Source organism: Callithrix jacchus, chromosome 16, assembly GCF_049354715.1.
Source record: "Callithrix jacchus isolate 240 chromosome 16, calJac240_pri, whole genome shotgun sequence".
In the NCBI taxonomy this organism is placed as follows: Eukaryota; Metazoa; Chordata; class Mammalia; order Primates; family Cebidae; genus Callithrix; species Callithrix jacchus.
Window position 1 is genome coordinate 91,040,355 of NC_133517.1, and position 26,513 is coordinate 91,066,867.

At 31.1% G+C, this 26,513-nt stretch overlaps 1 non-coding gene across 1 annotated transcript; it reads left to right on the top strand.

Annotated features, from left to right (window-relative positions):
- The first annotated feature begins 22,856 nt into the window (after positions 1 to 22,856).
- LOC118148752 (U4 spliceosomal RNA) lies at positions 22,857 to 22,997 on the top strand. Its single transcript, XR_004735654.2, has one exon. It is a non-coding gene; the product is annotated as a U4 spliceosomal RNA (small nuclear RNA).
- Positions 22,998 to 26,513: the final 3,516 nt, after the last annotated feature.

Here is a 26,513-nt window from a genome sequence, read left to right on the forward strand (position 1 = left end):
CATAAGGCTAGGATTCCTATCCACGTATGTGGGACATTCCTATGTGATGAATCATCTCACCCCAGATTCCATAGAATCCCCATTAAGAGACATTGGAGGGGTAGCAGTTACCTGCCCCACTTAGACACAGTCTCTGTTGGATGTGTTTAGCTACAGATGATAACACTTGAGACAGTAAGTTCCGCAATTGTTTTCTTCGCTCATCAACCCAAGACCTGGCCTCAGCCAGTGCATGTACATAGTTGGTGCTCAGTAAAAGTTTCCTAATAACTTGTGCAAATAATAGTGAAATTATTTTTAACAATGAAGAGAGAGAACCAGGCTTGATGTTCAGGCTGGGCCTCTGAGTCCTTCTATTTGTAAGTGGGGTCATTAAGAACAATTATTTGCTGTATTTTAAAATTTAGTAACTTGATCTTATCAGTTCATTTAGAAATTGTAAGAATTTGCAGGAATTAATCACATTAATCAAACTCATTAACCAGAAAGTCCCAGTAGTTATTCTGCCTTTGGGTGAGTTCCAAATGAGTACATGAGACTCGGGGCTGCCATGTGCTGGTGTGCAGGTTGTTCATTGCACAATCCACACAGACTTTATTCACATAGACTATGATGTAAATGGTGTCTTTAGAGTTGTGCTGTCTGTAAGTTTTGATATGTTGTGTATTTTCATTTATCTCAAGATTAAAAAAAATTTTTAATAACAATATATTGTTTATAAAACATATTTTTATTATTGTTGTTATTTAAACTTTTATTGGAGGTTCAGGAGTACATGTGCAGGTTTGTTACATAGGTAAACTCATGTCACAGAGGCTTGTGGTATAGATTATTTCATCACCCAGGTGCCAAGCCTAATACCAAATAGTTATTTTTTCTGTTCCTGTCAACCTCCACACTCTAATAGGATCCAGTGTCTGTTATTTCTCTCTTTCCGTCCATGTTTCTCATCCTTTAGGATGAGATATACACCATCTCAATATTCTCTGTCATGTAAAATACCAAAATTTTAACTTTAGGCGGTTAGAAAAAAATATAAATATCTCTTTGTACGCCAATGTTAAAAAAAATTGCTCTGAAAATACTCTGTTAGAAAAAATATAAAATGCTCTTTTCTATTCTCTTTTGGTGTATATAAAAAATATCAATATTCTCTCTCATGTAAAATACCGAAATTCGAACTTACGGGGTTAGAAAAAAATATAAATATTATCTATGTACCCATATGTTAAAAGCAAAATTGTTCTGAAGATACTCTGTTAGAAAAAATATACAATGCCGTTTTCTACTATGTTTTGGAGTATATACACCATCTCAATATTCTCTGTCATGTAAAATACTGAAATTTTAACTTTACGCGGTTAGAAAAAAATATAAATATCTCTTTGTACACCAATGTTAATAACAAAATTGCTCTGAAGATACTCTGTTAGAAAAAATATACAATGCCTTTTTCTACTCTCTTTTGGTGTATATAAACCATATCAATATTCTCTCTCATGTAAAATACTGAAATTCTAATTTACAGGGTTAGAAAAAAAATATAAATATTATCTATGTACCCTTATGTTAAAAGCAAAATTGCTCTGAAGATACTCTGTTAGAAAAAATATACAATGCGGTTTTCTACTATGTTTTGAAGTATATACACCATCTCAATATTCTCTCTCATGTAAAATACTGAAATTATAACTTTACGCGGTCAGAAAAAATATAAATATTCACTTTGTACCCCAATGTAAAACACAAAATTGCTCTGAAGATACTCCGTTAGAAAAAATATACAATGCCTTTTTCTACTCTCTTCTCGAGTATATATTCCATCTCAATATTCTCTCATGTAAAATACCGAAATTCTAATTTTATGCGGTTAGAAAAAAATATAAATATCCTCTTTGTACCGAATGTTAAAAGCAAAAGTGCTCTGAAGACAATCTGTTAGAAAAAATATAAAATGGCCTTTTCTACTTTGTTTTAAAGTATATACACCATCTCAATATTCTCTCTCTTGCAAAAATACAGCAATTCTATTTTTACGCGGTTAAAAAAATATAAATATTCTCTTGGTACCCAATGTTAAAAATAAAATTGCTCTGAAGATACCCTGTTAGAAAAAATATACAATGCCCTTCTCTACTTTGTTTTGGAGTATATACACTATCTCAATATTCTCTCTCATGTAAAATACCGAAATTCAAACTTTAAGCGGTTAGAAAAAAATATAAATATTCTCTTTGTACCCCAGTGTTAAAAGCAAAATTGCTCTGAAGATACTCTATTAGAAAAAATATACAATGCCATTTTCTACTATGTTTTGGAGAATATACACCATCTCAATATTCTCTCTCATGTAAAATACCGAAATTCTAACTTTACGCGGTTAGAAAAAAATATAAATATTCTCTTTGTACCCCAATGTTAGAAACAAAATTTCTGTGAAGATATTTTTAGAAAAAATATACAATGCCTTTGCTACTCTCTTTTGGAGTATGTACACCATCTCAATATTCTCTCTCATATAAAATAACGAAATTCTAATTGTACGCGGTTAGAAAAAAATATAAATATTATCTATGTACGCCAATGTTAAAAGAAAAATTGCTCTGAAGATTATCTGTAAGAGAAAATGTACAATGCCCTTTTCTACTCTCTTTTGGAGTATATACACCATCTCAATATTCTCTCTCATGTAAAATACCGAAATTCTAACTTTACGCGGTTAGAAAAAAATATAAATATTCTTTGTACCCCAATGATAGAAAAAAAATTACTCTGAAGATACTCTGTTAGAAAAAAAATATACAATGCCCCTTTCTACTTTGTTTTAAAGTATATACACTGTCTCAATATTCTCTCTCTTGTGAAATATAGATGTTCAATTTTTACACAGTTAAAAAATATCAATATTCTCTTTGTACCCCAGTGTTAAAAACAAAATTGCTCTTAAAATACTCTGTTAGGAAAAATATACAATGCCCTTTTCTACCCTCTTTTGGAATATATACACCATCTCAATATTCTCTCTCACGTAAAAATACCGAAATTCTATTTTTACGTGATTAGAAAATAATATAAATATTCTCTATGTACCCCAATTTTAACAACAAAATTGCTCTGAAGATACTCTGTTAGAAAAAATATACAATGGTTTTTTCTACTCTCTTATGGAGTATATACACCATCTCAATATTCTCTTTCATGTAAAATACCGAAATTCTAACTTTATGCGGTTAGAAAAAAATATAAATATTCTCTTTGTACCCAAATGTTAAAAACAAAATTGCTCTGAAGATATTGTATAAGAAAAAATATACAATGCCCTTTTCTACTATTTTTTGGAGTATATACACCATCTCAATATTGTCTCTCATGTACAATACCGAAATTCTAACTTTACTCAGTTAAAAAAAAAAAAAAGTATTCTCTATGTAGCGTATGTTAGAAACAAAATTGCTCTGAAGATAATCTGTAAGAAAAAATATACAATGCCCCTTTATACTCTTTTTTGGAGTATATACACCATCTCAATATTCTCTCTCATGTAAAATACCGAAATTCTAATGTTTCGCGGATAGAAAAAAATATAAATATTCCCTTGGCACCCCAATGTTAAAAAAAATTGCTTTGACGATACTCTGTTAGAAAAAATATACAATGCCCTCTTCTACTTTCTTTTGGAGTATATACACCATGTCAATATTCTCTGTTATATAAAATTCCGAAATTCTAACTTTACCCGGTTAGAAAAAAATATAAATATCCTCTTTGTACATCAATGATAGAAAAAAAATTACTCTGAAGATACTCTGTCAGAAAAAATATACAATGCTTTTTTCTAATCTGTTTTATAGTATATACATGGTCTCAATACTCTCTCTCTTGGGAAATATCGAAATTCAATTTTTACGTGGTTAAAAAAATATAAATATTCCCTTTGTACCCCAGTGTTAAAAACGAAATTGCTCTGAAAATACTCTGTTAGAACAAATATACAATGCCCTTTTCTACTTTCTTTTGGAATATATACACCATCTCAATATTTTTTCTCATGTAAAATACCGAAATTTAAATTTTATGCGGTTAGAAAAAAATATAAATATTCTCTATGTACCCCAATGTTAAACACAGAATTGCTCTGAAGATATTCTGTTAAAAAAATATACAATGGTTTTTTCTACTTTATTTTGAAGTATATACATTATCTCAATATTCTGTCTCATATAAAATACCGAAATTCTAACATTACGCGGTTAGAAAAAAAATATAAATATTCTCTATTTACCCCAATGTTAAAAACAAAATTGCTCTGAAGATACTCTGTTAGAAAAAATATACAATGCCCTTTTATACTCTCTTTTGGTGTATATGCACCATCTCAATATTCTCTCTCATATAAAATACTGAAATTCTAATTTTACGTGGTTTGAAAAAAATATGAATATTATCTGTGTACCCCAATGTTAAAAGCAAAATTCCTCTGAAGATACTCTGTTAGTAAAAATATACAATACCGTTTTCTACTCTGTTTTGGAGTATATACACAATCTCAATATTCTCTCTCATGTAAAATACCGAAATTCTAACTTTACGTGGTTAGAAAAAAATATAAATATTCTCTTTGTACCCCAATGTTAAAAAAGAATCACTCTGAAGATACTCTGTTAACAAAAATATACAATGCCCTTTTCTACTCTTTTTTTCGGTATATACACCATATCAATATTGTTTCTCATGTAAAATACCGAAATTCTTACTTTACGCGGTTAGAAAAAAATATAAATATTCTCTATGTACCGAATGTTAAAAGCAAAATTGCTCGGAAAATAATCTGTTAAAAAAATGTACAATACCCTTTTCTACTTTCTTTTGGAGTATATACAGTATCTCAATATTCTCTCTCATGTAAAATACCGAAACTCTAACGTTACGTGTTTAGACAACAATATAAATATTCTCTTTGTACCCCACTGTTAAAAACAAAAGTGCTCGAAAGATACTCTGTTAGAAAAATATACAACGCCTTTTTCTACTCTCTTTTTGAGTGTATACACCATCTCAATATTCTCTGTAATGTAAAATACCGAAATTCTAAGTTTACACGGTTAGAAAATAAATAAATATTCTCTTTGTACCCCAATGATAGAGAAAAAATTACTCTGAAGACACTCTCTCAGAAAACGTATAAAATGCCCTGTTTTTTCTTCCATAAAAATAACATTTATTTAAAAAAATTACACACAGTAAACTTCATTCTTTTTGGTGTACAAGCCTATCTATGAGTTTTGACAAATGCACATACTTATGTAACTAAAATACAGATACAGAAAATTTTCATTATAAAAGCAAATTCCTTGCGCGACCACTTTGTAGTCAAGGAGCATTCCAACCTTAACGCCTGACACCCACTGAAATTGTTTTCTCCATCCCTATTGTTTTGCTTTTTGAGAAAATCATATGGATGGAATCAAACAGTAAGTAGCCTTTTTAGTTTGGCTTCTTTTACTTAGTGAAATGTATTTAAGATTCATCCATGTGGCTGCATGTATATTTCATTAGTTTTTATAGCTGAGTAGGATTCCACTGTATGGATACACTACAGTTTATCTATGCACCAATTGAAGGATATCCTTCATTTTTATGTTCCTTAATTGCAGTGGTCTTTAGGTCTAGTAAAAAGCAGAGGTGAGATTTTCTACCTAAAATGCCCTTTTCTACTCTGTTTTAAAGTATATACACCGTCTCAATATTCTCTCTCTTGCAAAAATAACAAAATTCTATTTTTATGTGGTTAAGAAAATATAAATATTCTCTTTGTACCCCAACGTTATAAACAAATTTTCTCTGAAGATACTCGGTTAGAAAACATATAGAATGCCCTTCTCTACTCTCTTTTGGAGTATATACACCATCTCAATATTCTCCCTCATGTAAGACACCGAAATTCAAATTTTACATGGTGAGATAACAATATAAATATTCTCTATGTACCCCAATGTTAAAAACAAAATTGCTCTGAATATACTCTGTTAGACAAAATATACAATGCCCTTTTTTATTTTTTAATGGAGTATATAAAACACCTCAATATTCTCTCTCATGTAAAATACCGAAATTCTAAGTTTACACGGTTAGAAAAAAATATAAATATTCTCTTTGTTCCCTAATAATAGAAAAAAAATTACTCTGAAAATAGTCTGTTAGAGAAAATACACAATGCCCTATTCTACTCTCTTTCAAAGTATATACACCCTCTCAATATTCTCTCCATGTAAAATACCGAAATTCAAACTTTACGCAATTAAAAAAATATAATAATTCTCTATGTACCGAATGTTAAAAACAAAATTGCTCTTAAGATACTCTGTTAGAAAAAATATACAATGCCCTTTTCTACTCTTTTTTGGAGTATATACACCATCTCAATATTCTCCCTCATGTAAAATACCGAAATTCTAACCTTACGCGGTTAGGAAAAAATATAAATATTCTCTTTGTACCCCAATGTTATGAACAAAATTGCTCTGAAGATACTCTGTTAGAAAAAATATACAATGCCATTTTCTACTCTCTTTTAAAGTTTATACAGCATCTCAATATTGTGTCTCATGTAAAATACTGAAATTCTAAGTTTACGCGGTTAGAAAAAAATATACTCTCTTTGTCCCCCAATGATAAAAAAAAATTACTCTGAAGACACTCTGTTAGAAAAAATATACAATGCCCGATTGTACTTCGTTTTAAAGTATATACATCGTCTCAATATTCTCTCTCTAGTAAAATATGAAAATTCAATTTTTACGCGGTTAAAAAAATATAAATATACTCTTTGTACCCCAGTGTTAATAACAAATTTGCTCTGAAGATCCTCTGTTAGAAAAAATATACAATGCCCGTTTCTACTCTCTTTTGGAGTATATACACCATCTCAGTATTCTCTCTCATGTAAAATACCGAAATTCAAATTTTATGCAGTTAGAAAAAAATATAAATATTTTATTTGTACCCCAAAGTTAAAAACAAAATTTCTCTGAAGATACTCTTTTAGAAAAAGTACAATGCCCTTTTCTACTCTTTTTTGGAGTATATACACCATCTCAATATTCTCTCTCTTGTAAAATACTGAAATTATAACTTTATGCGGTTAGAAATAAATATAAGTATTTACTTTGTACCCCAATGTTAAAAAAAAATTGCTCAGAAGTTACTCTTTTAGAAAAAATAATCAATGCCTTTTTCTACTCTACTTTGGATTATATACACCATCTCAATATTCTCTCTCACGTAAAATACCGAAATACTAAGTTTATGCGGTTAGAAAAAAATATAAATATTCTCTTTGTACCCCAGTGTTAAAAACAAAATAGCTCTGAAAATACTGTGTAAGAAAAAATATACAATGCTTTTTTCTACTCTGTTTTGGAGTATATACACCATCTCCATATTCTCTATCATGTAAAATACCGAAATTTTAACTTTACGCAGTTACAAAAAATATAAATATTATATATGTAACCCAATGTAAAAAGCAAAATTGCTCTGAAGATACTCTATTAGAAAAAATATACAATGCATTTTTCTTCTCTCTTTTGGAGTATATACACTACCTTAATATTCTCTTTCATGTAAAATACCGAAATTCTAACTTTACGTGGTTAGAAAAAAATATAAATATTCTCTTTGAACCCAATGATAGAAAAAAAGTTACTCTGAAGACACTCTGTTAGAAAAAATATAAAATTCCCCTTTCTACTCTTTTAACGTGTATAAACCATCTCAATATTCTCTCTCTTGTAAAATACAGAAATTTTATTTTTACGCGTTTAAAAAAAATGTAAATATTCTCTTTGTTACCCACTGTTAAAAACAAAATTACTCTGAAGATACTCTGTTAGAAAAAAATATACACTGCCATTTTCTAATTTCTTTTGGAGTATATACACCATCTCAATATTCTCTCTCATGTAAAATGCAGAAATTCTAAGTTTGCGTTGTTAGAAAAAAATATAAATATTCTCTTTGTACCCCAATGTTAAAAATAAAAGTGCTCTGAAGGTACTCTGTTAGAAAAAATATACAATGCCCTTTTCTACTCTCCTTTGGAGTATATACACTATCTCAATATTCTCTCTTATGTAAAATACCGAAATTCTAACTTTACGCTGTTAGAAAAAATATAAATATTCTCTTTGTTCCCCAATGTTAAAAACAAAATTGCTCTAAAGATACTCTGTTGGAAAAAATATACAATGCTTTTTACTACTGTGTTTTGGAGTATATACACCATCTCAATATTCTCTCTCATATAAAATACCGAAATTCGAATTTTCCGCGGTTAGGAAAAAATATAAATATTCTTCTTTTACCCCAATGTTAAAAACAAAATTGCTCTGAAGATACTCTGTTAGAATAAATATACAATGCCCTCTTCTACTCTCTTTTGGAGTATATACACCATCTCAATATTCTCTCTCATGTAAAATACAGAAATTCTAAATTTACGCGGTTAGAAAAAAATATAAATATTCCCTTTGTACCCCAAGGATAGAAAAAAAATTACTCTGAAGACACTCTGTTAGAAAGAATATAAAATACCCTTTTCTACTTTGTTTGAAAGTATATACACTGTCTCAATATTCTCTCTCTTGTAAAATACCAAAATTCTATTTTCACGTGGTTAAAAATATATAAATTTTCTCTTTGTACCCCAATGTTAAAAACAAAATTGCTCTGAAGATACTCTGTTAGAAAAAATATGCAATGCCCTTTTCTACTCTTTTTTGGAGTATATACACCATCTCAATATTCTCATGGAAAATACCGAAATTCTAACTTCACGCAGTTAGAAAAAAATGTAAATATTGTCTTTGTACCCCAATGTTAAAAACAATATGGCTCTGAAGATACTCTGTTAGAAAAAATATACAATGTCCTTTTCTACTCTCTTTTGGAGTATATGCACCACCTCAATATTTTCTCTCATGTAAAATACCGAAATTCTAACTACGCAGTTGGAAAAAATATATAAATATTCTCTTTGTACCCCAATGATAAAAAAAAGTTATTCTGAAGACACTCTGTTAGAAAAAATATAAAATGCCCCTTTCTACTCTGTTTTAAAGTGTATACACCGTCTCAATATGCTCTCTCATGTAAAATACAGAAATTCTATTTTTACGCGATTAAAAAAATTTTTTTTGTACCTCAATATTAAAAACAAAATTACTCTGAAAATACTCTGTTAGAAAAAATATACAATGCCCTTTTCTACTCTCTTTTGGAGTATATACACCATCTCAATATTCTCTCTCATGTAAAATACCGAAATTCTAAGTTTACGCGGTTAGAAAAATATATAAATATTTTCTTTGTACCCCAATGTTAAAAATAAAATTGCTCTGAAGATACTCTGTTAGAAGAAATATACAATGCCCTTTGCTACTTTTTTTTTGGAATATATACACGATCTCAATATTCTCTCTCATGTAAAATATCGAAATTTTATTTTTACGCGGTTAGAAAAAAAATTCTCTAAAAAAGAAAAAAAATTACTCTAAAAACACTCTGTTAAAGAAATATAAAATGTCCTTTTCTACTCTGTTTTAAAGTATATACACTGTCTCAATCTTCTCTCTTTTGTAAAATACCGAAATTCAATTTTTACGCAGTTAGAGAAAATGTAAATACCCTATTCTAAAACAAATATTTAAAACAAAATTACTCTGAAGGTACTGTGTTAGAAAAAATATACAATGCTTTTTTCTACTCTCTTTTAAAGTATATACGCCGTCTCAATATTCTCGCTCATGTAATATACCAAAATTCTATTTTTACGTGGTTAGAAAAAAATATAAATATTCCATCTGTACCCCAATGATAGAAAAGAAATTACTCTGAAGTCACTCTGTTAGAAAAAATATAAAATGCCATTTTCTACTTTGTTTTAAAGTATATACACCATCTCAATATTCTCTCTTTTGTAAAATACTGAAATTCTATTTTTATGCAGTTAGAGAAAATATAAATACTTTATTCTAAACCAAATATTAAAAACAAAATTACTCTGAAGGTACTCTGTTAGAAAAAATATACAATGCCCTATTCTACTCTCTTTTAAAATATATATGCCGTCTCAATATTCTCTCTCTTGAAATATACCGAAATTCTAATTTTATGCCAGTAGAGAAAATATACTCTATTCTAACCCAGATGTTTAAAATAAATTTACTGTAAAAGTACTTGGTGAGAAAAAATATATAATGCCTTTTCCAACTCTGTTTTAAAGTCTATACACCATCTCAATATTCTCTCTCTTGTAAAATACAGAAATTCTATTATTATGTGGTTAGAAAAAATGTAAGTATTTTATTTTTACCCCAATGTTAAAAACAAAATTACTCTGAAGATACTCTGTAAGAAAAAATATACAATGCTCTTTTCTACTCTGTTTTAAAGTATATAAACCATCTCAATATTCTCTTTCTTGTAAAACACTGAAATTCTATTTTATCGAGGTTAGAGAAAACATAAATATTCTGTTTGTACCCCAATGTAAGAAACAAAATTACTCTGAAGACACTCTGTAAGAAAAAATATACAATGCTTTTTTCGACTCTGTTTTAAAGTATATACATCATCTCAATATTCTCTCTTGTAAAATACATAAATTCTTTTTTTAACGTGGTTTAAAAAAATATAAATAAATTTCCTATTGCAAATGTTTAAAACAAAATTACTCTGAAGGTACTGTGTTAGAAAAAATATACAATGCCCTTTTCTACTCTGTTTAAAAGTACATACACCGTCTCAATATTCTCACTCTTGTAAAATACCGAAATTTTATTTTTACGAGGTTTGAGAAAATATTAATAATCTCGTTGTACCCCAATGTTAAAAACAAAATTACTCTGAAGATACACTGTTAGAAGAAATATAAAATGCCCTTTTCTACTCTGTTTTAGAGTATATACACCGTCTCAATATTCTCTCTCTTGTAAAATACCGAAATTCTATTTCTATGAGGTTAGAAAAAAATATAAATATTCTTTGTACCCCAGTGATAGAAACAAAATTACTCTGAAGACACTCTGTTAGAAAAAAATATATATATAAAATGCTTTTTTCTACTTTGTTTAAAAGTACATACACCTTCTCAATATTCTCTCTCTTGTAAAATACCGAAATTCTATTATTACGCTGTTAGAGAAAATGTAAGTATTCCCTTTTTAATCGAATGTTAAAAACAAAATTACTCTGAAGATACTCTGTAAAAATAAATATACAGTGTTCTCTTCTACTCTGTTTTAAAGTATATGCACTGTCTCAATATTCTCTCTCATGTAAAATACCGAAATTCTATTTTTACGTGGTTAGAGAAAATATAAATACTCTACTCTAACCCAAATGTTTAAAATAAAATTTCTCTGAAGATACTTTGTTAGAAAAGATATACAATGCCCTTTTCTACTCTGTTTTAATGTATATACTTGATCTCAATATTCTCTCTCGTGAAAAATAGCAAAATTCTATTTTTACACAGTTTGAGAAAATATAAATACTCTATTCTGACCCAAATGCTTAAAACAAAATTACTCTGAAGGTACTCTGTTAGAAAAAAAATATACAATGTCCTTTTCTATTTTCTTTTAAAGTATATACACCGTCTCAGTATTCTCTCTTGTAAAATACCAAAATTCAATTTTTACATGGTTAGATAAAATATAAATACTTTATTCTAACACAAATGTTTAAAACAAAATTACTCTGAAGGTACTCTCTTAAAAAATATATACAATGCTCTTTTCTACCCTGTTTTAAAGTATATACATTGTCTCAATATTCTCTCTCTTGTAAAATACCGAAATTTCATTTTTACATGGTTAGAGAAAATATAAATACTCTATTCTAACCCAAATGTTTAAAACAAAATTACTCTGAAGGTACTCTGTTAGAGAAAATATACAATGCTCTTTTCTACTCTGTTTTAAAGTATATACACCGTCTCAATATTCTCTCTCTTGTAAAATACCAAAATACTATTTTTATGCAGTTAGAGAAAATATAAATATTCTCTTTGTACCCCAATGTTAAAAACAAAATTACTCTGAAGATACTCTGTTAAAAAAAATAAACAATGCCTTTTTCTACTCTGTTTTAATGTATATACACCGTCTCAATATTCTCTCTTGAAAAATACCGAAATTCTATTATTACGTGGTTAGAGAAAATTTAAATATTCTTTTTGTATCCCAATGTTAAAAACAAAATTACTCTGAAGGTACTCTGTTAGAAAAAATATACAATGCTTTTTTCTTCTCTATTTTAAGGTATATACATCATCTCAATATTCTCTCTCTTGTAAAATACCGAAATTTTATTTTTATGCGGTTAGAGAAAATATAAATACTCTATTTTAACCCAAATGTTAAAAACAAAATTAGTTTAAAGATTCTCTGTTAGAAAAAATATACAATGCTCTTTTCTACTCTGTTTTAAAGTGTATACACCGTCTCAATATTCTCTCTCTTGTCAAATACCGAAATTCTATTTTTACCCGGTCAGAGAAAATATAAATACTTTATTTTAACACAAATGTTAAAAACAAAATTACTCTGAAAATACTCCATTAGAAAAAATATACAATGCCCTTTTCTACTTTGTTTTAAAGTATATAAACCGTCTCAACACTCTTCTGTAAAATAGCACAATTGTGTTTTTACGCAGATAGAAAAATTATAAATACCATATTTTAACCCGAATGTTAAAAACAATATTACTCTCAAGATACTCTGTTATAAAAAATGTACAATCACCATTTCTACTCTCTTTTAAAGTATATACACCGTCTCAATATTGTCTTTCTTGTAAAATACCAAAAAATCTATATTTATGAGGTTAGAGAAAATATAAATACTCTATATTAACCGAAGTGTAAAAAAAAATATTACTCTGAAAATACTCTGTTAGAAAAAATATACAATGTTCTTTTCTACTCTGTTTTAAAGTATATTCACCGTCTCAATATTCTCTCTTTTGTAAAATACCGAAATTCTATTTTTAGGTGTTTACAGAAAATATACATACTCTATTTTAACCTAAATGTTCATTTGTACATACTGGGTACATGATGTACATGTGAACATAATGTGTACATGATTTTCATCTCTACATATCGTAATATTTTTATAAATGTAAACGTACATAATTTTTGCAATCTGTACATTTATGTTGATATTATTTATTACATGTTTATTGTGATTTTATATGCTGCTGTGATAATATATCACTGATATTACAATAAATGGACATTGTACACATTATGTACATACCTATTGTGTACACATTATGTACATGTAATAAATGTACACTGGGATATTGTTCCTAATATAAAGAGGAGAGAAAAATGTTTCTGCCCATATGGACATAATCTGAATATGGCAAAAGGTGTACACCATGCTCTGATATGTTCTCTAATGTAAAAAAGAAAACAGTTATTCTAAATTAAACATTGCAATGGGTGAAACCTCCCTATGCTTTCAATTCTAATGTCAAGGGGGTGAGAATGACATTTTTGTCAATATGGCAGAAAGTAACTAGAGCTATTGCCTAATATGTAAAAGAAAAACAGAATAACATTACCATTTCTGTATGATATGGTCGCCAGTATCATATTGCACCATATTTTCAAAATAGCTGGGCCCCAGCAGTTGTGGGCATAGCCACCAAGCGAGAGGGACCCTAAGCAACGAGGATGTGCCTGGGGCCTGCTATGAGCCCACTGGTGGAACTGTGGTAACAGCTCCTTAAGCATGGTGTCCCTAAGCATCCATGGTGGGCCTTCGGGCTGCTACAAGCACTCTGGCAGGGGCTGTAGGTACAGCCACATAGCCAGGGTGTTTCTAACCAGCCATGGTGGGCCTGGGGTCTACTACTGGCCCTCTGGGTGTGGCTCTGGGCACAGTCACCAAGTCAGGGTTTCCCTAAGTCACAGGATGGGAATGGGGGCTGCTACGTGCTCTCTGGCAGGGCCTTGGACAATGTCACCTAGCCAGGGGTTTCCTTAGATGCCAGGGTAGGCCTGAGGGCAGCTATGGAACCTCTGGTGAAGCTTTGGGTACAGCTTTCTAACCAGAGGGTCTGTAAGCAGCCAGGGTGGGTCTGGGAGCTGTTACGGGCCCTCTGGCAGGGGCTGTGGGCACAGCCCCCTAGCCAGGGTTTCTTTAAACAGCCAGGGTGGGCCTGGCAGCTGCTACAAGCGGGACAGTAATAATAGCGTGCTGTGCATAGGTACATAGTTTGCACAAATTTCTACATATGTACATAGTTGAAATAGTGGGCACACATTTGTACACGTGTACATATGGTGTCATTACGATAAATATACATGTATACAATATGTGCACAATACATATGTACCTAATGCATACCTAATGTGTGCAATATGTACCTTTGTGATACTACACGATATGCATATATTACGGTGATTATATATCTTATTGTGATTTTACATATATTTTATCACTGATATTTTAAAAAATGTGCATATATATATAATGTGCATAGAACACATATACCTATGCATTGTGTACAAATTATAGAAATATACATATTTTACAAATCATGTACATTTTTTGTACATGTGCATTGTGTACACATATGTACAGCAGAGTAAATGTACAGACTGTACCTATTTTATACATTTATTGCAATATGCCAATAAATGTACACATTATGAGAACAATCTGGGATATTATTTTTAGCATATTAGAAATTCCTCCAGTTATGAGAGTGAGTGTACACCCATGTGTATACATATTTTATACATGTATGTATTATGCATCTTATATACTTATGTACAGAATGTACATACTGTGCACACATGTACACGTGCATATATTGTACATCTGTACATCATAGGTACATGATGTATATGTGAACATAATGTGTACATGATGTACATGTGTACATATCATATTACAATAAATGTAAATGTACATAATGTTTGCAACCTGTACATTTACATTGATATTATGTATTACATGTGCACTGTGATTTTATATGCTGTTGTGATTATGTGATATTACAATAAATGGACATATTGTACACATTATGTACATACCTATTGTGTACACATTTTATAAATATAATAAATGTAAATATTCTACAGATTATGTACATTTATTGTATATCTGTATTGTGTACACATATGTACAGCAGAGTAAATGTACAGCCTGTACTTATTTTATACATCTCTTGCGATATGACAATAAATGTACACATTATGAGTACATTTTGTTATATAATTTTTAGCATATTAGATAGAAATTACTCCAGTGACCAAAGTGGGTGTACACCCAGGTGTGTACATAGTTTACACGTGTACATATTGTGCATATTATATACTCATAAACAGAATGTACATGTCTACATTATATGTACATATGTGTACACAGTGCACATATGTACATACTGTACACATATATGTACACATGCATATATTGTACATCTGTACATAATGGGTGCATGATGTACATGTGTACACATATCACAATAAATGTAAATGTACATAATGTTTGCAATATGTATGTTTATATTGATATAATATATTACATGTTTATTGTGATTATATATACTGCTGTGATATGATATCATTGTGATATTACCAGAAATGTACATATTGTGCACATTATGTACCTATGCATTGTGTACACATTATAGAAATAGAAAGGAACATATTTTACAGATTATGTACATTTTTTCTACTTGTGTATTGGGTACACATATGTACAGTAGTGTAAATGTACAGATTGTAACTATTTTATACATTTACTGTGATATGCCAATAAATGTACACATTATGAATACATTCTGGAATATTTCTGTTAGCACATTAAATAGAAATTACTACTGTTACCAAAGTGTGTGTACACGCATGTGTCTAAAGAGTTTATACATGTACAAACTGTGCATATTATGTACTCGTGTACAGAAGGTACATATCTACATTATATGCACATATGTGTATATAGCATAGATATGTACATACAGTGCACACATATCTACACGTGAGTATATTGCACATTCGTACCTAATGGGTACATGATGTACATGTGTACATATTGTATTATCACAATCAATGTAAATGTACATAATGTGTGCAGAATGTACATTTACATTATGTATTACCTGTGTATTGTGATTCTATAAGCTGTTGTGATTATATCATATCATTGTGGGATTACAATAAATGTACATATTGTACACATTAGGTACTTACCTATTGTGTACACATTGTGGACATATAATTGTTTATATTGAATAGATTATGTACATTTATTGTACATCTGTATTGTGTACACATATATATGGTACATATTCTGTGCATTGCTTGTAATATCCCTATAAGTGTACACATCATGAGTATATTCTGGGATATGATTTTTAGTATATTAGATAAAAATTACTTTCAATATCAAAGTGGGTATACACACATGTGTGTCCATTTTGTGATATTATCCATCATATCCTAAGTAGGTATTACTCTCATTGTGATAGCAAGTGTACACTCTGTGATTGTTCCAATATCACAGGCAAAGTAAAACGCTTCTGTGATGTAGTTAATCATATCCGAGGGACAAAGATGACCATACACTGAATATCGCAGGCAGTATACACCACCACTGTAGTATTGTTTCTAATATTCAAAAACTTAAAGGATGTTACTCCAAATATCTCACAGAGCACACAAGCCCCCCATGATATTGTTCCTAATAACTAGGGGATTACAGATGACATTACTCACGATGTGGCTGGGGTTGTACGCCTGTCCTGGGATATTGTTCCTAATATCCAGAGGAGGAGAGGAAAATGTTGCTGCTTATAGGGAAATACTCTGAATATGGCAAGAGAGGTACAACATGCTCTGATAGGGTCACTAATGTAAACAAGAAAACAATTATATTGAATTAAACATTGCAAGGGGTGAAACCCCCCATGCTTTCAATTCTAATGTCAAGGGATGTGAGGATGACATTTTTGTCAATATAGTAGAGGTGTAACTAGAGCTACTGCCTAATATATAGAAAAACAGAATAATATTATCATTTCTGTATGATATAGTCGCCAGTATCATATTTGAAACTAATGTTTCAAAGGAGCATGATAAAATTCTAAGTCAATTCAGTAGACATTTGGTGAACTTGTTCAAGAATGTTCTTTGATTCCAGTTGATTAAATTTGATTGAACATTCTGGAATGAAATTATTTGTCCTCAAAAGACTAATAACTTAGCTTTGCCATGATCAGTGTGAGATCCACATAAAATTTTGACCTCCACTAAGAAGTCTTTGAAACATGATTCTAATTCAGCTAAGTCAAGTTCTGAGTGGTGAGAATAACTACTAGTTTCTATTGATTTTCAAGAGCACCTGTTAAGGTACTTCCTCTAAAACATCTCATTCCAATATCTTTCCTTCCTTCCTTCCTTCCTTCCTTCCTTCCTTCCTTCCTTCCTTCCTTCCTTCCTTCCTTCCTTCCCTCCTTCCCTCCTTCCCTCCTTCCCTCCTTCCCTCTTCTTGATAAAGTATCACTCCCACACTTACACTAAAATTCCAAATGGGAATTAACATTCTGTGCATGAAAATGGAAGTAGCTAGCCTAAAAATCTGTATGTTCATTAGCCAGTGTTCAGCAAGCATTTGCTATGTATTCAGTTTGAACTGGGCACTATTTTAGCCACTAACTACATGGAGCTATTTAAATGGAATAAACCTGAAATTCCTCAGTTGGACCTAGCCACATTTCAAGTGCTCAATAGTCATACATGACTGGAGGCTGTAATATTGGACCATGTAGATAGAGGACATTTCCATCATCAGAGAAATCTTTACTGGACAGCACCAGGTGCTGATGCTCCTAGATGCTCTAGAGAATGCTGAAAGTATTAATTTCAGTTTCTGTTCTTAAAAATTGCTTTGTTTGGTTAGGAGATTAAGACTAACATACACAAAGCAATAGGCCTGCAGTGTGGATAAGTGGACAGTTACGTGACAAAACAGAGTAGACTTACACTCAGTGCATTAGGAAATATATCACAATGTCATAGGTTAGAAAAAATTTGAAGGCAATAATAGAAGGAAAGTGAACTAATGAAGGAGTAACCAAATGAGTAACACCATACTACCACTCTAAGACAGATACAGGAAAGAAGGTGGTTCTGTTTGTGAATTTGATTAGATGCCCCAAAGCATAAAACTCAACATTTCAACTAGGTCTATGAGGAGTTAAGAAAGCCGTCATCATCAAGTGTGTAGTTTAGTGCAAGGAAGATGCTTCTTATGCCTAGCAGGCTTTACATAGCAAAGTTGTAAACAATTGGAGAAGATGACTGAACACAGTGTTTATTCATATCCTTAAGCAAAATTATCACAATGAAAAATATCACTTTGCAAATTAAGGGATTACTAAGAAACTGTTTCTTTGCCTCTTTATGGGATTAAATCCTGTTTAGAAATTACTGTTTTTGAATCAACATCTGCCCTTGGGAGATGTGTATGTATGTGTTGCTGTGTCTAAATCAACACATATCTGCAGAAAAACTGAAAGGATAAAATAATATTTCCAACTCCCATGGATCCAAAGTCTAGGAAAGACACTGAAGTTAAAGAACCCACACCTTCACATCTTCCCTGAAATTTTCTGCAGGACTTGAAAAGCATAAACTACTGCTAATTGTTTTGCTGAAGCTTCCAAGGCATTATTTTAGATGCACTTACTCAAACATGGGATAACATATTGTTTGGGCAGTGGGGATGGATAAGACCTCAACGTACATTAACTACAAGGGCTAGCCAGGGTTTGGAATTTCTTCCTTCTTTGATAGTTTGTGACATTAAATAGCCCAAGTAAGGATTATATCATAATCTCCTGGTCTTGTTGGAGCCACTTTATCTGGCGGAAAAAAGTCAAACATTATAAACAATTTTACTTACAAATTTAGAACTAATACACATGAGTGCCTAACATCCTGAAGTTAATTGGATCTAGAATTATTTCCTGAGACAACCTTAGCACCTGGAGATTCTGACTCTTTAAGCTTGGAACAATTTCAGCCTCTAAGTAGCTTGCTGAATTACCACGAGACTGCAAAATTGAGGTTAAGAGGGACTGGTGATGAGTATAAAATGGGGTGCATTTTAAAAATAATTACTATTGTCCCAGGGAAGTTGTCTCAGCATTATATTTGTGTCAATTGATGCATACAAGTGGATATCTCTTCAATAATGCAAATACTGTTTTCTGCTTGTTTGTGGATAAGATGTCATGTATGTCTTTTCTCTCTTCTTCAGAAACAACTCTATTTTTCCTAGGTTTCTGGTTTTTCCATGCTGTGGCATTAGCTTTACAGCAGTTTTATATAGCTATAAAGCCATATAACTTGTATATAGCCTGTTACAGTTATTTGTTTTCCTATCTAAATCCCTAATAGCTCTCTGTTGCTTAAGGCTAACCGTTATATTTGTATGTCCCACTGCTACTTAGTATAATGTTTTGTACATAACTGAAGCTCCATAAATATTTGTTGTAGTGGAAATTAAAGATAGGCTGCTAGTTTAAAGCAAATACAGACAAAACTCGCTCGTCTTCTAATTTTAAGCTGCTGTTTGTGTTTGTCTGTTAGCATTGGTGTGCACATCTGCACATGATACACCTTTAATATAATTTAATCACCACAAACCAGTGATCTGACATACATAATGGGATGAATTTGCATGACTGCATATTACCTTATGTTGGCAGCATCATAGTGCCAAACAATAATTATAAATCTCAATACTATTAAGTTTCTCATGTACTAAGGTGATATGATTGATGTGCATAGAGTGAGACTCCAGAGTAAGCCAAAATATGTAGGTTTTGAGTAATTTACTGATCTTACTTGAATAGTTTACTGCCTATCAAATGGGACTAATTTCAGTAGAACTTTATCACATATTTTTCAGAGGTTTTATGTGAAAGTGCTTTAAAACAATAAAATACAAATGTAGGTGACATTACTGTTATTTTCTAGCAAGAACAATAGACTCGCAGTCTTTTTCAAGTTAAAAATCACGTTTACCTTGTAGGCTTAGGGATATCTGCTGTAAACATGAAAGAGAGAAAAAAATCCTTGTTCATGTGGTATAAGTAACATGATTTTGATCTTGATATCAAGATCCTCTAAGGAACTCCTAAATACCCTACTTAGGCATCAACTGTATAGAATACTAGCATGAAGAAGGTCAAGGATACTATTAATGGAAAATCAAGTGTCTTCAGACATCATAAACATCACATTATCTCTTTTAATCCTCACAGCCACCTTGGGAATCAGGAACCCTTATCTATGTTTATGGATGAGGCAAGTGAGGCTTAGAAGAAATAGATAACTTTCCCCAAGTCAGATCCCAAATATGTCAGACAACTAGTGTGATTTCATCACAGGTTTGTCTGATCCCAAAGCTTAATTGCTATATTACCTTCCAGACCTGGAAACAAAAATTCAAGAGCCATGGAAGTGGTACTCCTACAGTTCTCAGCACTGGAGTTGTTTCTTACCTCCAGTCTTTTCACAAGTTTCTCCCTCATTCTGGATTATTGGTTCTCTTTCCACACACCACACAAACCAGAACTAATTGTCCCAATCGTTGCCACCCTTTAACACTCAATTCAGAGCATCTCTACTCCCTGCAATCCTCACTCAGTCTTGACAAAATTGGACCCCTCTGTGCAGCCATGTGTACACATCTATTACGACACCTACTGTGCGGAATTGCAGTTATTTCTGATGTTTCATTCTTCTCCCCTAGGCTATGAACAACCTGAGGTTGATAAAAACGTGTGTATCTCTTACACTAGCCCATTATGGGTTACATGACATAGGCTCAAAAATGTGAGTTGAATTAAACTAATTAAATGATTCAATTAGTTGTATTTCTTTGCATTATACTTTGCATTTAAGATGATATTAATTCAAACAATAAAATACTTAACATGCCAAGATTACACATTTGTTTAAACAACATGAATAACAGTCGTAACATTGTATGTTAGGTTTCGGCAAGAGGAGCTTTAAGGTTAGATATAATCAAATTTGGCCACTAAATTAGATATATAATAGTGAAAATAATATATCTAATACTGTATATTAGATATCTTATGTATATAAACTGCTATATTGTAATTATGAACAAGGACAGCAAAAAAAAAACACATTCTTATGTGATCAAGTAAGGATTTTGTTTATTTGCAGATTTTCAAAGGTCAAAATATATTCACTTTCAAAGAAAAGCTTTTCACAAATGTCTGTTTATTTGGGAATTCCATTTATGAGATTAAATAGATTTTGAATTATACAGTGTAATAATAAAGGATTATATCTATTAATACAAGTTTAGATCTGAATCTCATTTTCATAGTTAAGAAAAAGCTTTTCATATGTAACTGAAGCTTATTTAAAACACTGTTTAGTTTTTAAATATACTTATTTTCAGTCTAAGCAGTTTAGCTTTGTCTAAAAAATTATAGTCAACATTAACATATTCTTAGAGAAGTGAGATAAAGGGAATATAATCTCTATTTTATAGACTACTAGAATAAAAATTCCACTTACATGCAGGCAGGAATTTTAAAGTACAGATCAAACTATTATAGAATAAAAAGGTACATATATTTTCTGATTGAATTATGAATAGCAAAAGATACCAAAATATCAGAATTAAAATATTAACCATTTGAAAAGTTTACTCAGAAGACCCTTCCTGTAAATTTCTCATTTGTATTGGTGTTTTAGTAATCTCTTTAACCTTGATCTTATAAAGGTACTCATAAATTGTGATTCTTGAATTATGCTATTAAAGATAAATATTTATAAGATAATACAATCTATGCATTTTATTTCTAAGATGAATTAACAGTTTACTTTTGTTATAAAGTCCCACTTGTCCAGCTGTTAGACTTCTGCTAAGCACAAGGACATGAGCATAGTTCCAAATAGAGACATTAAGATAATAACCTCTGGTTAATAGGAAATTAACTTCTATAAACGCTTTGCTCCAGGGGAAAGCATAACACAGAACAGACCTCATTGACTTCTGCAACAGAGCAGATGATAGTTCGATTGAGTTGAATTTTGTGCTGCTTCCAAATTTAGCAATTTATTGCTTCTAATAGAAACAAAGTCAGTCATATATGTGAGTTCTTGTATATTTGTGCACACATCATCAACATTTAAATCTATAGTTAGAATATATTAATATGTAACTTTATGAGTCTACACAAACTCTTAAAAGATCTAGGAAGCAAATTTCCTCAATATATTATCTATATCTCATGCTCATTCAATATCGCTAGTTACATTCCAACAATCCTCTGAAATTTTCTCTGATAAGTTTAACCCATGTCGTTTCCTCCTCAGTCCAGGATTTTGTTCTTTACACAATTAAAATGTTTTCTTATGACGACTTCTCTAATGTTATTAGTATTTATTTCTGAATGTCAGGCTATCTAAGTCATTCTTTTATATATGCATTTCTTATTTCTATTATAAAACAACAATAATATTATGGATGATACCCCTGTTGTACTTTTATGGCATGTCATAATTTTTGTGGCGCTAGGATTATTAATTGACAAAAAAGAAAGCATGATCTTTATAATGTAGTTTATATTCTAGTAGAAAAGTGTATAGATATGATGCAATCTTTTGCCTGATTGGATCATATTTAGATGAATAAGATGCCTTCTGAAGTCTTCATCAACATCTCTGCAGTTGAGTGAGGTGAATTTCTAATGCAATATTGTAAACATGAAAAATGTAATGCAGCTTTGCACAGTGGTATTACCGTAGCCAATGAGTTTTATCCGAAGTGCGACTATTGCTAATTGGAAACTTCTCCCAATGCCCTGCCATGACGACTTGAGATATAGTCAGCATTGGCAATTTTAGACAATCTCTATAGATACTGAATTAAAAAAAAATGTAATGCAGTATGAATGTAGAAACATTTGTAATGTCAATGATAAAACATGAAAGTTTTAAATTAAAAACAAATTTGTTCTGTCTTATATAAGCTTTTTAAATTGATGCTTTAAAATACTAAGCTTTTATGAGATTAATTTTTATGAAAGAACCCAGTACTTTTGTTAAGGCCATTTGAAATGGACTCTTTCAATTGTAAACCATTCTCATTTCAAACACATTACAAAACCAGGGACTTTTAAAAAAAAAAACTCTGTATTCAAAACTTCCTTTACCTTGACCTTAAATACTCTTCAGAGGTCCAATGCCCAGTGGAGATTATTGACACTTATTTTTTACTCGGGACAATAATGAGTGTAGTTGGGGAATACATCTCTGAGAAGGTGGCATTTTAGCTGAGATCTGAATTATGACAAAGAGCCAACCATATGGAGATCTTGAAAAAGCTTGCCCCAATGAGAGAAAGGCAGCCAAGACAAAGGTCCTGAGGCAAGTAAAACTGAATACATATAAGGAACTGAAAAGACAGCCAGAGTGGCTGAAACTTAGTAAGCAAGCAGGAGTAGTCGACAGTGGAATTGGAGAGATACTATAGACTCCCTATGGTGTCATTCTATTTAGCTTCATAAGTTAAGCCCATAATGAATGATAACAAGTTCAGGTTCATAAGAGACTATACTGTGTTCTGTGCTCCGTGTTCTTGGTTGCAGGATTAGAAATTGCCTGGCACTAATAGTGGAGCAGAATTGATCATTTTATTATACTTACAAAAGATACTCAATTATGCTTTTCTCAGTGGAATAAATTTTTTTTGTCAGTCTAAAAACTAAAATCAATTGATATGTCAAAATCATGCCATAAACCATCGTGTTTCCAAGACTGTCTCCTCTAAATAATATACTGGCTATATTTATTTTTTTTAAATCAGAATTCGATTGCAATACACCCTTTCACTCTGGGTGGAGAATAACATGAGCTAGCAAATATTTCTGCGAGATGCTTTTTCTTAAGTACATCTTTAGCTGGTTGTATTGAGTTATATTCTCTACCTGCAGTTACTCCATTGCAAAGATTGCAAAAAAGCAATTTGTATTTTTTTAATTTTAAAGAAGAAATCAATTCCTTTAATATATGACAGGATGTCATTTTGATCATTGTCCCCTTAGTTACATTGAGGATGCTTAATTTTAGTAAAGGATGGCCAGAATTTATCTTCAGTGAAGAAATTTGACAGGACAAATAATGCTGTAATAGCAAAAGAAACATTATTTTAATGGGACTCTTATCAGCACCTGACAACGACTTTACATTTCAGTGCCCTGCATTGTCTGGCAGCTGGAATATGGTGGGTGGGGCTGAGAGGGTGGATGGGGAGGAATGTGCAATGAGGTTCAGAAAATGGAGCCAAAATGAGTCAAAAGGCCTGGTTCTATCTCCTAATTATGTAAATTGGACTTCAATGTTGCACCAAATTCAGTTTTCTGGCTTCAGATATGGTGTTAATAATGATACTTCAAATTTTAATTAATCATTAAGAAACTTTACGTAAACTTTACATATCCAAGGTAAATTTGAAAACAAGGATAAACATTATTTTCTAGCAAATTTTGAATTTACAAAAAAAGACTCTTAAAGAATTAGAACATTTTTGCATTGCTTTTGGTTTCATGTATAAGTATACACACACACACACACACACACACACACACACACACACATATATAATTCAGTTCTGGAGTACATATGCAGAATGTGCAGATTTGTTACATAGGTATGTACATGCCTTGTTCCTTTGTTGCATCTGTACCCCTGTTATCTACATTAGGTATGTCTCCTAATATTATCAAGAATTAGAACATTTTAAGAGACAAATCCCCGTAGATGAATTTGTTAGAGTATTCCAGCAAATTAGAAGGTAAGGAGGCTTCACAGAGAAATTTTACCAAACCTTCCATGAACCAAAATTGAAATGTTACTTAGACTGCTTCACAGACTGGTAAGAGAAGGAAAAATTGTGAAATAATTTTACAAACTGAATGTATCAATGTATGATGATGTTAGTCTTCAAAAAGAGACTACAGATCAATACCACTTACTACTGTCAATGAAAAATTCTAATATGAGAAAGCAGAATCTAGCAGCATGTTAACAAATAATACGTCTTGAAAAGGCAGATTTATTTATTCTAACAGTGCAGAAACAGTCCAATATTAAGTAATACATTAATCATATCACAGATGAAAAACAATTATTTGATCATGTCAATAGAGGTTGTAAAGTTATTTCACAACACTCAATAAAAATTCTTGGCAAAAGCACTTAATCAGTTTTAAAATTTAGACTTTTCCTTAGCATAACTATCTCGATCCAAAGACCAACATTCTTAATGGCAAATACCAGATATTTCTCCATTAAAGTAAAAAACAAACAAGATTATCCTCTATCCACATTATTGTTTAACGGTGTGTGAGAATTATTAATAAGAAAATTAGACAAAAGAACATTGTAAGTATGAAAATCAGAAATAATGAATTTAGACTATCAGTATATGCAGATTGTATCATCTAACAAACCACAAAAATATGGGACGTTTTTTGAGATTGGGTTTTGCTCTCGCTCAGGCTAGACTGCAGTAGCACTATCAAAGCTCACTGCAGCCTCAACCTCCTGGACTCAAGTGATCCTCCTGCTTCAGCCTTCCTAGTATCTAGAACTACAGGCATTTGCCACAATGTCTGGCTAATTTCTTAATTTTTCTGTAGAGATGGGGTCTCACTAAGTTAACCAGGCTGCTTTCCAGCTCCTGGCCTCAATGTATCCTCCCACCTCAGCTCCCTAAAGTGCTAGGATTACAAGGTGTGAGCCACAACATGCCAAACATCTAGTTTAAAGTATCTAGTTAAAAACATCTAGTTTAATACATGAAACATGGTATTTGAATTAGGTGATAAAATATTGAATATACAAAAATAGTATGACCTCGATATATAATTAGTATTATTTTGGTAATGACATAAATTATTAGCATAAACTCTTAGAAAATAAGATTGAAAAAATAATTTGCAATAGGCAAAAAAAAGATAAAATAGCTAGAAATAAAGTTAAGAAATATTAAAGGCATATGAGTAACTTTAAATTACTTCTGAATTATACAAAAGATCATTTTGATGAATATATACAATATAATAAGGTCCTAATAAACATATAATGTGATCTCAAAAAAATTCACTGTTTTTTTTAACTAGAACTATTTCTAAATTTTTAATGGAAAATAAGAAAATACAAATAGATATAAAAACTGCAAAAAAGAAGACAATAAATTAGCCATTTTGCATATTAAAACATCATATACATCCTGTAATTAACACAATGTGACACAGAGCAAAAACAGAAAACAATAATATACTTAAGAGTTTAGCATATGAAAACAACATCTAAAATCAAAAAATCAGTGCTTAACCGAGTAAATATTGTTGGCACAATTGGGCAGCTTTCTAAA